This window comes from Biomphalaria glabrata, chromosome 13 (genome assembly GCF_947242115.1).
Source record: "Biomphalaria glabrata chromosome 13, xgBioGlab47.1, whole genome shotgun sequence".
NCBI classification, from domain to species: domain Eukaryota; kingdom Metazoa; phylum Mollusca; class Gastropoda; family Planorbidae; genus Biomphalaria; species Biomphalaria glabrata.
Window position 1 is genome coordinate 9,476,365 of NC_074723.1, and position 13,963 is coordinate 9,490,327.

At 36.8% G+C, this 13,963-nt stretch overlaps 1 protein-coding gene across 1 annotated transcript in view; it reads left to right on the forward strand.

Annotated features, from left to right (window-relative positions):
• Nucleotides 1-721: 721 nt before the first annotated feature.
• The window catches only part of LOC106070803 (G-protein coupled receptor dmsr-1-like), a 242,553-nt gene continuing 229,311 nt past the window's right edge, over nucleotides 722-13,963 (forward strand). Inside the window, exon 1 of the mRNA XM_056008595.1 lies at nucleotides 722-1,328. The gene's annotated coding sequence lies outside the window, so the exon portion shown is untranslated. The remainder of the gene's footprint in view (nucleotides 1,329-13,963) is intronic.

Consider the following 13,963-nt stretch of genomic DNA (forward strand, 5'->3'; position numbering starts at 1 on the left):
TTTCTTACAGTTCTCACAGTTGCCATAGTTACTGTCTTAAATGCAAAGAAATGGAAACACGATAAAATCACTGAAATTATTTTTTTTTTTTGTGTTGATATAAAGTGACATATTGTTTTTGAGTTTTTGCGAGTTCTGTCAAAGGAAGAATCTGTGCAAATCTCCCCCCCCCCCCTCCTTTTCCCGTGGAAGATAAAAGAGTCGTTCATTCGAAACACATTCAGATATCAATTTTTAGAAAACTCGGGAAAAAAAATACCTTGAAAAAATATTTTTGAGACCTAGTCTGGCCTCCAAAGTGTGATTTCCTTACGTGTGCTGCTCACGATGCTGTTAAAGCAGGCCTGGGCGCGAGGGTGAGTACGCTGTCACCACTACGAGAGACTTATTCCACAACAGATCAACACTTGCGCAATAACAAATTCTACTACTCAACTACCCCCGCAGCAGCTGCTCCTCTCTCTCTCTCTCTTACCACTCTCTCACTCATCTACTTCCTCTCTCATTCATTCACGTGCAACCCTAGTAGGAGAGCACAGAGCTATTATCGCGAGCTAAGCGCGTGAGAGAGAGAAAGACGTGAGACCTTGTCGAGTGAGTAGGAGATAGCTAAAGTGAATGATAAAGGGGAAAGAGAGAGAGAGAGAGAGAACAAAATTTGAAATACAGTAAAGAACAAAGCGAGAGAGTATTTTCGTGTTTTATTTTGTCTTCTCGTGTGCCTCTCTTTCTACTGACCGTTAAAAACCTGGTTTCTAAAAATAGTTCTTCTCTTAAGCGGTGATTGATAATTTACATAATAAAGATTTTAAAATCGGTTACATCGATTTTAATCGTAGCATCCGAAGGGAATTTTAAAAAAAAATAAAAATTGATTATATTGATTTATCTTTAAAAAAAATACATACAATGTAAAGGTCATTTTCTATATGTTGTTTTTTTAAAACTTGTATTGCATTATTAAAGTATAGCATTTATTTTAAATTGATGATTCAACACAACGATATTCACATACATTACGAAAAGCCGTTTAATAATGAGTAAGTCAACAGTTATCCGAGATTTAGAGAATCCATTATCAAACCATTTTGTTTTTCTTAGCCAACAGAAGTCGTTTTGTGTGATTTATCTGAATCGGTATTTTTTCGGTAATTGGACGTGCCAGTGTAATTGACGGTAACATCACGCCAGAGTATCGCGTGCATTAGAAAAACTACTTAGCAGTGTGATTATTTCACTTCGCCCTAGGATCGAGTAACTGGGCCAATTTGATTACTAATCGATGGATTCGATTGCTAAACCGCTGTGATTACTCGGACTAAACAAAAGTAAGTGAAGCTTTACGAAATTTTCTTTTTTTTTTAATTCGTTTCGTTTGTTTATGTTTTTGTTTCTGCGTTGCTATGGTGTTGTATATTTGTTTTCCCATTGTTATTTGAGATACTCGCGTAGGTCAGAAATCTATCAGGAGTAACAAATTAGGGAAAGGTTGACAAGTTTTTTTTTGTTGTTTTATCATTTTTATTACTACAGAATTAAATTTCTGGGCTCCTTTTTCATGTGTAGTTCAACTATTAAAATGGAGTTGATAACGTTTAACTTTAATTCAGCGTCCTTGACATTGTTTAATTGACAGGGAAAATCCGCAGTCTATATATAGTGCCGTTAGAGCATGGAATGGGTTGCCTGAATCAGCCAGGAAGCCAAACGACTTAGCAGAGTTTAATTCACTGATTATCATGCATGAATAGAATGACATATGAAATGTATAGCAAGCAATTATCTTGTCTTTTGACGTAACGTCTGTAATCTATAAGATAAAATATGTTTATTTGTAGAGATTTGTTTTCATTTAGAGCATGTCACGCCTTATGTGTTACTTTAAATATCTCAATGTGTCGTAAACAGGACACGCAGAGAATGTTTTAGTACAAAATGTTATAGAGACTCAAATTGAACCTACTCAACTGGGATACATCTGGTGTTGCGGGATTAGATGCTGTAGATGTGTACATAATAAGGATTATATAATATCAATAATGCTGGGGAGAAGGAGGTATACAGCCACAGGATAGACAGACAGATTGAAAACTTCTATACATACGTGAACCAATGCAGAAAAAGAAAAAAATAGTTTCAGTTGGATTCAACAAAAATATTAATCGTATAATCTTTTTGAAAGTACTTTTGATGTATTAACGTATCATTCTGTAAAACGATTGTCTTTGTTTGTAACTAAAAGTTATCACGACACTTACAGTACAACACACTTACAGAAACTAAACACACATCTACAATCTTTTGCGAACGAGCGGATGGCCTTGTCTTCCGGGAATGACCATCAGTGTATTAAAGCCTGTTGTCTTCTGCTAGTGTAAACAAGTGGGTTTTTATTGTGCATTATAAATACTTGATCTCAGGGCTGGCCGCGCGCTAATTCTAGGTGTAAATTATTAAATTAAACCATTATAACTTATAAATAATAACAGGGTTTTTGGGGACTCCTGATTTTCAATGACCTCCTGTAAATCTCATGAAATTGCAAAATATATGAAAAAGTCATGGAAATTTCCTGAAATTATTAAAATCTCCTGAAAAATAGACAAATTGTTATTTTGGGGTGCCATTCCTTCGCGCGATAAAAAAAGGGATTTTCAGCTTTCACTAAATAAAAATGTATTCCAAAGTCTAATGTATTTTCTGATACAAAATTTTAATTTTGACATTATACTTATCCCTATCCAGACTGGGCCCCGATTATTCCGTTTCGTATAGGGCCCCGCAATTATTAGGGTCGGCCCTGCTTGACCTAGTATAGTATATTGCTGTATTGTTATACTGTTATAGAATTATTAAGAGAATTTAAAATACTAGAACAATTAAAAACTACTTATTTATTCATAGAAAACATGTGACAAACATTAAAACCCCCAGATACCTAGGTGCTATAATAAATGTAATGTTATCCTAGATTTCCTATATTGACGTCAGACAAGATTATAAAATAAAACAACATAGCATTAGGTTTTATTAAAGACATTTCTGCCAATCAAACTAGAATACAAAACTAAATTGTTATTTAACCTTAGTTAGACCTTTATTAGACTATGCGTCCTTTGTTGGGATCCCCTAAAAATAAACCACAAAGAAACTAGAACAAACTGTGAGATTTTTTAACAAATGAATATTTACATTTGACTAGAGTAAACCATTGATCATCATCATGAATACAAAATAGAACGAATAAAAATATTCAAAACGAAATCAAGATACAGGCACATCTTTAACTCCATGTACTTGGACAAATTGGTAGAAGTTAACTCCTTCTTCCTTAGTGCCATTAGAGCAAAGAATGGGTTGCCTGAATCAGACAGTAAAAACCCAATGACTTTGCAGAGTTTAAGTCTCCAATTAACATGTACAACTAGATTAACACATTAGAGGCGTAGTGAACAAAACGTGTGCCCGGGGCAAGAAACGTTACTGGCGCCCCCCGTAAGTTTTTCCATGAATATCACAGAAATATATGGTTATACATAAAAAGTATTTAATAATATAATACAAATAACCTTAGAATGTATTACCTAACTAAAATATCTACAATACTTTTTATTTAGTTTTGGCGCCTCTCCTCGGGTGGCGCCCGGTGCATCTTGTCCCCCCCCCCCTCACTACGCCTCTGTAACGCATGTATACGCGTAGGAATTAGTTATCTTCTTTAGAGGAACATCTGTTATGTATAAGAATATATAATGCTGAATTAATAATATAAAACATAATGAAAGAAATCAAACTATATTCCTAATTATTTAGATCAATATATATGTTTTTACATGCCTTGTATTATACAACAAGAAAAATATAAAGCAGGACAAATACTTACTGACACAACATGAACACGAATAATATGCACATTCTTGTTGACCTCAAAGGTATCGGTGACAAAATCGAAGGCTCTTGTATCAAATTGTTGGCCCTTGTAGCGAAGCCATTGTCGCCGTATCAGCGAGTACTAGCCTTTGTATAAGAGTGGTGGCCCTTGTATCAGAGTGGAGGCCTTTGTGCCACGGTTATTGTCCTTCTATCGGAGTTCTGGCCCTTGTATCGGAGTTGCACCATGAAACACATTTCCACTAAGAAATAAAAGGCTTGGCAATTTCAAGTTCGTAATGCCTTATGCTCGGGAATCAATAAACACGCTGCCTCTCCAAAAACTCAACCACAAAAAAAAAAAAAACTCGATAAAGAAAAACAAAACAAGTCTAAAAAAAACAAAAACAAGAAAATTTCACACATGAAAGATGGAGTTTCGATCTTTCTATAAATAGCTAAGAACGTGTAATAATTGCTTGTAGATATGCAATGTGGGCACGAGCTCTATCAAGCTAATAGACGTCTTTCTTCTCTTTGTAAACTGTCCTAAGACTCAGCCTAAGAGTCGAGACAAAGACACTTGGAAACTAGATGTTCCCCTCCATCGGCCTATCTGAAAAAAAAAAACTGCTTTGTCTGGAACGAACCCAAGTAAAGTAAAATGGGGCAAATGATGTAAAGGCCATCTGTTTCTGTGACCCACGCTTAACGAGGGTGTCATGTGGCCAGGAAAACGACCAACTGTCTTTACTTTTCCCCAGCTAACGTCAGGTACCCATTAGAGCTGGGTGAACTCAGAGGTGCCCTGAAGATCCCGAAAGTAAAAATCATAGTCTTCATCAGGATTCAAACCCGTTTTGCAAGTCAAGCGCTGTACCACTCATCCACAGCACCCTCGAACCAAAACAAATATAAATTTATAATATTCCCTATGACATATTGCTCGTATCCCAAGACGATCTCGTTTTAGGCTTACATGTATAGTGTGAACATTTGTTGTATGCTTGGAACTTAAGGGGAACCTAACTAGTATACCAAAACACAAGGAATAACCAAGGCACAAGCAAACAAAATGAAAAGCAAACTTTACTTTACCCAACAAAGGTTAGAAACCAAAATAAGTCGATTGAAATCATGGACCTCCTCATGATCCCTAGATTCAAAATATCAGTTTCACTAGGATTCGAACTCGCAATCACAGGTTAGTTAGCTAAGCGCTTTATCACTCGACAACCAAGCACTATATCATATCGATATAACGGGACCGAAATGCCGGACGTCATTATGGGTGGCAGACAAGGACGACTCCCTAAGTCATCTCGCCTGAGGGGCCCGCTATAAATAGATTCTCTTGTCACTTTCAGCCAATTATAAAATAGGCAGGCTCTGCCACGCATCCTAATATACCGGCATGCCAAACCAAAATACTGAATGTATAGGTGGATGTGGTAATTGTGTGCACTGGTTACATCATACCACGTTTTCTGTGAGACTTTTCATACTAGTAATACGTTGAAAGAGTTTTTAACTCTATTGTCTGTAAAATAAAAACTTTCCTTTGATGGACTGTAATACGTAGAGCTTGGATGATCAGAGAGGTATTATTGTGTGCCCTGTTAATGGCTGGAATGTGTTTCTAGCCAGCGTGTTATGGATGGGGAATGCATGTGTTTTGAGTTTATGATGTAATGTTTGCGTAGGATTACATCAGATGAGTGGATAAATTAGGTGAATGGAGGTGAATTGTTTCAAACCGTGTGATCTATAGGGCAGATGATGTAAAGGTCATCTGTTTCTGTGGCCTACGGTTTACGTGGGTGTAATGTGGCCAGCACAACGACCAACCGCCTTTACTTTTCTCCAACTAAAGTCAGGTACCCATTAGAGCTGGGTGGACTCAGAGGCGCTATGGATCCCGAAATTAAAAATTCCAGTCTTCACCAGGATTCGAACCCGGGACCCCCGGGTCGGAGGTCAAGGGCTTTACCACTCAGCCACCTCAGAGGGAAGATAATTGACCGATTGATTCTCCATTATTGTATATTACATTAGATTGTTTAAATAATTGAACATCTTGTAAGTTAATCTGAGTTTAAATCTCCATTGCACTGAAACTGAAAACATTATGTTATTGTTATTTAAGGTGAAATTTTTTTGTTTTTTTTTAAACTTTATTTTAAAAAAAATTACTTTTCTGAATTAAGTGATACGCCTACAAAGTTTATTTGGTTTTAAAAGGTACTGAGAATAGACAAACATACAACGTAAGCAACAAAATATTCTCAATAGACTTCAATAAAATTGAGAATCAATTATACGGGCACTTTGAGTTACACACAAAACAAAAGATATAATCTTCCCCTAAATCGCAAGTTGTCAATATTATTTTTAGATTAACTATTTATTGTTTGTCACACATTATCATGTGTACACATTCCATATGGTTGTTCTACGAAACCATAAAGTAAAGTAAAGTTCCCCTTTCAGACCTTGTGGTCTATAGGGCAGATGATGTAAAGGGTCATCTGTTTCTGTGGCATACGGTTAATAAGAGTGTCATGTGGCCAGCACAACGACCAACCGCCTTTACCTTTCCCTAACTAATGTCAGGTACCCATTAGAGCTTGGTGGACCCTTAGGCGCCCGACGATCCCTAAATTAAAAATCCCAGTCTTTTCCAGGATTCGAGTTACGTTCTTGGTTTCGATAGAAATAATTTAAGTATTGATAAATTGTTTAAACCAAAGACATTTTCTTTTTTTTTTTCAGTAGAAGATTACATTGCCAAAAACAACAAGTAACACTTGATGTGAACTCTAGGCTTGAACAAATAATTATGAAATCAATATTAATCAATGAATGTGAGCAGCAATATAAAAAAGAAAGTAACTTTATAATTAAGCCACACGACATCCCTCTTGTTTTAATGGGGCTCAAAATAATACTTTTAAAGAAATACTAAATCCAAACTTGTTGGCTGAATGACAGGATATACACAAATATGTACAGATTTAGCAGTATAATATAACATAATAAAATTGGTCCAAAACTTATTTTGCAACATGATGGGATTTCCCTTGTGATGCGATGCAGGAGTCCAAGAATCTTTTCTTTTCTAGAGGTGCAAGTGTCCTGTGTTGGTGTTGTAGACACATTAAAAGTTATTCAATGAGAACAAAAGGTATATAAATTTACTTTCCTTTTATGTCCAAATTTTGTGTTCCTTTTTTAGTTTTGAGAAATTTCATTCAAATTGCATAAATTGTTAGCTTCAATAAATTTTCACTGAATGGGTGCGAAACTAAAATACTTTGAGGTATCCGTTTCTCTGCCTTTCATAGGCACATCGCAAGTATCCTGGGTCTCTCTTGATTAATAAGCACCTGGAACTTAACTGTTTTCAGTTCTCTTTTTTTTTTCTGACGCTTATCGCCCAATATAATCACTATCATTTGTCAGTGATTGAAAGAATTGATTAGCCTTTCTATAGCCTTTGTCTTTTTTTGTTCAGCACTGTTGTACAGCCGTTTACTACTGTTGATCAGACATGTCCATGATGTCTAGTTAACATTATTTATGTGCAGTGGCGTAGCATCCATGGCGCGAAGGGGTTCAATGAACCCGGGCCTAGGACCATTAGGGGCCCACACCAGTGACGTAACAATGTGTGAGGGGTTTCGTTGTATTTTGGACCCATGGGTCGTGCCCAACATGGACCCACATGATCCCTTGGGGATGATAAGTGGCACGTTTGTAAAAACCGATTTAAAACTATTCTCAATATTATTGGTTAATATACGGACTACTCGATTTTTAGTCACGCATTAAATTAGTTTATGTGGGGAGGGGAGGCCCCAAAAACACAGTTTTGAACCCGGGCCCACGGGTAACTTGCTACGCCACTGCTTATGTGATAGTACCAATTACTCTTTAGCGTTGGACACAAAACAGAAGATATGATCTCCCCCCCAAAGCGCAAATTCGTCCAAACAGTTTCTCCACTGTGAATACACTTTATCATGTGTACGCATCCCATCTGAATGTACTACGAAACCAAGATGGCTCAAATCGTACATTGCACCCTAGAACTACGTCACCGGCTGCTGAAATCGTAAAAAAAATATTTTTGCGTCTAAGAAATAAATCATTAGTTTTTCTAATATATATTATTGGAATAGTTAATATGTGCTTGTCATAGTGTTGGCATTTTCATTAGTACTCCACATTTTTCTTGACTGATGTTCAGCCCAGTGGCGTAGCTAGGAATTCGCCATCATTTGAGGGCCCGGGAAGTTTGACCTCTTTGGTGGCCCCTGCATTTTGCGTAATATTTAACAGTTAATGTAAAAAAACACACTCATTCGGGGTCCTCCTCAAGTGAGGGCCCGGGAGGATTTTCAAAATGTGTCCTCCCTCCCCCACCCTAGCTACGCCTCTGGTTCAGCCTGCCTAAAATATTTTTCCCTTTGTCTTGTTGATGTTGTCATCACTTTTAGATGGTTTATAATTTATAGATACAATTAGACTGTCTGGTCTAGACCTATTGTGATAGAAGGTTTCAACACTGGACTGCGACCTAGCAAACTGTAGGTAGTGGAGACCTGTAGCTTGTCGCCACGTCACAAGTCTGGACGTCAGATTGCCACGTCATGGGTCAGTGTTCATCCCAACTATGACGATTGGTCTCGACCTAGTCGTATGGTATGCCCTCTGGACCGTCGTCTCAAAGATCTCCCCACCATACTTCAATAAAATTGAGAATCAACTATAAAGGCGTTCGGACTTGGGTGTAAAAAAAATCTTCAAATCTAAACAAATATCCGAAACAAAAAACAAAAAACAAAAATAATTAAAAAATACATTTTAAAAATATAATAAAAAGATTTGGTTCAAACGGATATCTAACCCGTGACTTTGTCAGCTGCTTGATCGAACTATGTTACCTGTTTGGCCAGCGGGTTATGCAAACTTGTGGGGTTATTTATTATTTTCATTATATGGACATCTATATCGAACTCTAGACCTAGACTTCTCATTTAGAACTCTTAAGATCTAGACTACATCTACTTCAATATCTGTAATATATATATAAGATAAGACTATAGATGTAATCTATATGTTACGTAAATAATAGAAGTATGTCTATGATAATCTTTCAAAAAACGAATATATATATATACTTTGAATCATTTCAGTTATCGCATAATATTGGTACACTACGGCTGAATACACCATGTTTTTTTTTAAACATATTGTAATAACTTAAGGGAGGTAAACTCAACGAGGCACATATATCTTTATTTACACGACATCACAGGTACACAAACAACATCTTTCTTAGGCACAGTCTTTTCACTTCGGCTCTCTACTAGGGCGGAAATCGTTCTCTCTTCTCTTCATAATGTTGACATCCTTCTCAGTCCAGTTTATCACAGTGCGCACCTTCTAGCTTAGATGTCGGTGCGCATGGCAGAGTCATAACATTATTATTGAATAATCCAATGTAAGGCCTTTACATCTAGACTTAAAAGATGATGCGCAAAATTTTCTTGAATTTATTAAACTCTTGAATCAATAGTGCCTTACATTCGGAAATTCCCAAAAGCAATAGTCCTTTCTAGAGCGCGATAGTCCTTTCAAAACCGATGTTGGCTCTAGATCTAAGTCTAGTTCTCAAGCCAAATTTAAATGTATTTATTTTATTAAATTTAAAAATTATAACAAACTATAATTTTCCATGTGTGGCCAACGATCTAGTCATTTCTTTCTCAGCAATATACTTCAACTGTTACATTTCTTGGAAAATCGTTAAAGCCTTTTTTTTTTAAGACCAGCGTCCATGCAGGTTCCAGTTTCCACGAAGTTCTGATTTAAATAGAGATATTGTAAAAAAAAAAAAAAACATCAACGAAGAAAAAGTAATTCCTATGTAATAGAAAACCACAAATCAATAATTTGAGATACTAACATGATCTCCATTTTTTTAAATTGAGTTATTCATTGATTGTTCTATATTGCTACTTTATGAGGGCAACAAAATGGCGGATAGTTCTATCACCTGACAGCTGTTGCCTGAAATTTCCGTGCCGTTTCTGGCAACCTGGAATCTAACAATGACTAGAGGGTGTGGGCGTGGTGTGTGTGTGTGTACGCCTGTGCGTTTAAACTCAAGCGCCGCGCTTTATCTGGGGTTATCGGGGTTAAGGGCGCACGCCTTATCTGTACTGAATTTAGTGCGGTTGTGTTATCTGATAATGATGATGATGATGATGATGAAGTTGAATGGCGGGGTGGAGGGTTGTGTACGTGTGGGTGGTCAACGGGAACTGAATTCCAACCAGTCGGAACTGTGCCAGCGATCGCTAGATAGGTGCTATTGTATTTCCACGAATCGTTACTAAGGGCTCAGAGAATCAGAGGCGCAGAACGGGTCGTTTCCGGAATCCTTGAGGTTGTAAAGTGTGGTAAATCAGAGGTGGATACTTTAGGTCAACCCCCCCCCTTACACGCACACATTTCCAGAGTCATTTAACCCCAAAGTTGACTTTGTGAATTAACATTACATCAACTTTTTAAAATTTTCCTCTTTTCAGCGTGCGAACTCTTCATGGGGCCAAAAAAAAAAGGTGGAAGCTTGGTGGACACGAAAACGACTGTATTGATTTTCTTGGAAAGTTGATAGTTGAGATATTTGTTTAGGAATCGAATTACTAGCTAATTGGTTACACTGGATAAGTCTAGTTTGACAATATTATTTTTGGAATTATTATCTTCTAAAATTAATTTTGGTCTTAAAAGCTACTGAAAGATTTTAAAAAATACCAATTCATTAATTAATCATTTGTAATAAAATTCATTTTGTTTAATAAAGAAAAACGAAAATAAATCGCACAGTATTAAAATATATGGCTGTAAATGTGCAGTTCTTTCCTCTTTCCTTTTAATGTTTTTCCTGTAGGTAACCTTATATCACTCCTCCTCTACCGTTTTTTTTACATATCGATCTCTCTTCGTTTCTATCTTCTTAAAAGTCTGAAGTTGTTTTTTTTTACTGGAGTTTTTAAGTCATAAAGTAAACATAGAGAATCGGAAAATATCCAAAACATAGATAATGAATAATAGTAATAAATAAGATAATAGTTGATTGGATGAGAAACAGATAATTTTTTTTAAATTACCATCCCAGAAAGTGTTACAATACTCTCCACCCTTCCCCCACCTCCACCCTTGTTAAAAGTTACTAGTAACAACATTTAAGACTGTTATAATGTTTAATAGTTGTGTTCTATATTTACTAATTGATCATCTCTCTAATAAGAATGTCGACTTCCTTCGTTCTATGTTTTGAGGAGATGATAATCTCTATTCTCCAACGATTTGATAAAAATTCCTTTTTCAGACATTTAGGTTTAATGAAGAGATTTTTTTTTTTTTTTTTACGTGTAGACCCGGAAGTGGGATGTAATTGATAGTACACTAATTGGTAGCCTTGGGGTATAGGAAGTAATGACTAAGAGTTCTTTCTGTTACTACTGAATGCTGTACTCCTGTCATCCATAGTACCTCTCTAAATAGGTCAGTAAATGTCAAGGGGTACATGGTTGACATCTACTTCTTGACACAAGATCCACGTGGCTATTTAGATTGTATAGTCGATTACGAGATGTTAATAGATTGTTAATTGTTCCTGATGTGGAGATGACAATGCGAGCACGAGTTTTACCTTCGAGCTTTGCTCGATGTTCGTTATTCGAATTTACTTGGCCGTATGTTGAAAACAATGGAAGGATGTTTCACTTTTGGTAGCGCAGGTGAATATCTCGAGCTAAGTTTTTAGAGTAGCATCCCTTAGACATCAATTTGTTTTTACATATAATCTTCATCAAGAGAAACAAAGAGAGGGAGAGATTAGAGAGATCGAGAGATTAGAGAGAGCGAGGGATTAGAGAGAGCGAGAGATTAGAGAGAAAGAGAGATTAGAGAGAAAGAGAGATTAGAGAGAATGAGAGATTGAAGAGAAAGAGAAATTAGAGAGAAAGAAAGGAAGGTTAGAAAAAGAGAGAGATTAGAGAGAAAGAGATGAAGATTAGAAAGAAAGATTAGGGAGAGAAATTAGAAAGAAAGAGAGAGCTTAGAGCAAAAGAGAGTGAGATTAGAAACAACGAAAGAGAAAGAGAGACAGAGATTGATTAAATAGAAAAAGAGAGAGATTGGAGATAAAAAAAGAGAGAGTAGAGAGAACGAGAAAGACATTACAAAGAAAAATAGAAAAGGAAAAGAGAGAAAAGAAAGAGATTATATATATAGAGAGAGAGAAAGAGAAAAAGATAGAGAGAGAGAGAGAAAGAGAAAAAGATAGATTTCATAGAAAAAGAGAGAGATTAGAGAAAAAGAGAGAGAGAACGATTATAGAGATATTACAGAGAAAGTGAAAGAGAAAAAACACACACACGTTTACATGTTAACACTTATGCCAAGTGACAAGAACACTCTCGGACAAGTAACAAAATGTTGACCACACAACACTGGTCTTGAAAAGATTAAAAGTGGTAACCACTAACCATCCAACGTAACGCTACAAACAAGAAAATGCTAAGTCTGCCTAGCTCTAGACACTGCTGACCACGCTACATATCACTGGAACTTCCCAAGTAATTTCAACGGTAATGAATAATTCAACTTGTACATTACCGGACCTAAGATCCGCAGGGACCAATGGTCATTACATATTGACAATGAAGGCTGACCGCGGGTCAGTCTTGGCACCAGCGCATAGCGAGACAACTTACAGTATGCCACTTTCAAGTAACGCCAAGTAAACTAAAGTGGAAAGTACTGGTCAATACAAGTGACCATCTCCTATCTGTGTTAAGTAGGTAGGCTAGCAATAAGACATACATTTAAAGAGATTCCAGCCTTAATTTCATCTAATTGTGACAAGATCACCGCGAAGTCCCATAAGCCAATTAAAACTGCAGAGTAGCGTAAGTTGAATTAGATTCAACTAGTCTGTGAATTTATATTTTTAAAAAGTTCGGCAGATTTGTTGTTGTTGTTGTTGTTGTTGTGCTATACGGTTTTGTACAGCTATACGGTTTTGTGTACAACAGTTGTTTGGCAGAGATGTGGGGAGGTATACATTTCTGACACATGCAGCCAGCCACATCCAATGGAACTGGGCTCATAGCTCCATTAAACACTGAGGGTAGAGCTCTCGAAGTATCGGATACCATCACGTCTCGGACTGGACATGGCCCGCAGGCCGTAGATTAGACACCAATGATGTTTACGTTAGCTTTCTGATTTACCGGAATGCGCATTTATAGCAGTAACTAAACTCTGTCAAAGCAGAAGAACTTTCGGTAAAGCTAGTATACACGGACTGTTTCTTTCTGATTAAAGCTGCTGGTAATGATCGCTGCCTTTGTCAAACTTTCCGACAGGACTTAGGGTGACAGGAGGTCAAAACAAATCCTTCCTAACGGTCAACAAGATAACGGAGACACATGGACGCTCCGATTCCCTAATGAACTTTGTCAAAGGTTAAAGGTCGATATTAAATTTAATGACTGTAATTCCCAAACGGCATATGCTTTAATAATATTCATAATAATAATAACCATCAGCATCTGGCCTTGACACATAGTCTGATTAGAAAAAATCCCCCCCCCCTTTTTTACTACAAATACCACAGGAGGTTCTCGAATAAAGCAATTATCTACTTTACTAGGGGGTAGACCTGTTTAAATTGATAGGGCGGTAGATTTTAATCGACTAGAATTACCTTCTTTAACACAAATAAAACGTCTGCCATGGTCATAGACATCGCGGTGCCACTGTCTTACAATATAAGATACCAGTAAAAGTGAAAAGAAGAACAAAATGCGAAAACCTAATCTTAGAGATAAATCGACTTTGGAAGTAATCTAAAATAACAATATACCCTGTTGTTAGATCAACCCTAGGTGATAGTGACTACTCACCTCGCAAACACATTCAGGGCCCTAAATATCCTTAAGAAGTTTCTAATTACTTATCACTGGCTAGTACCAGGGCCGGTCTTAGGTCACTGCAACCTATGCGGCCGTAG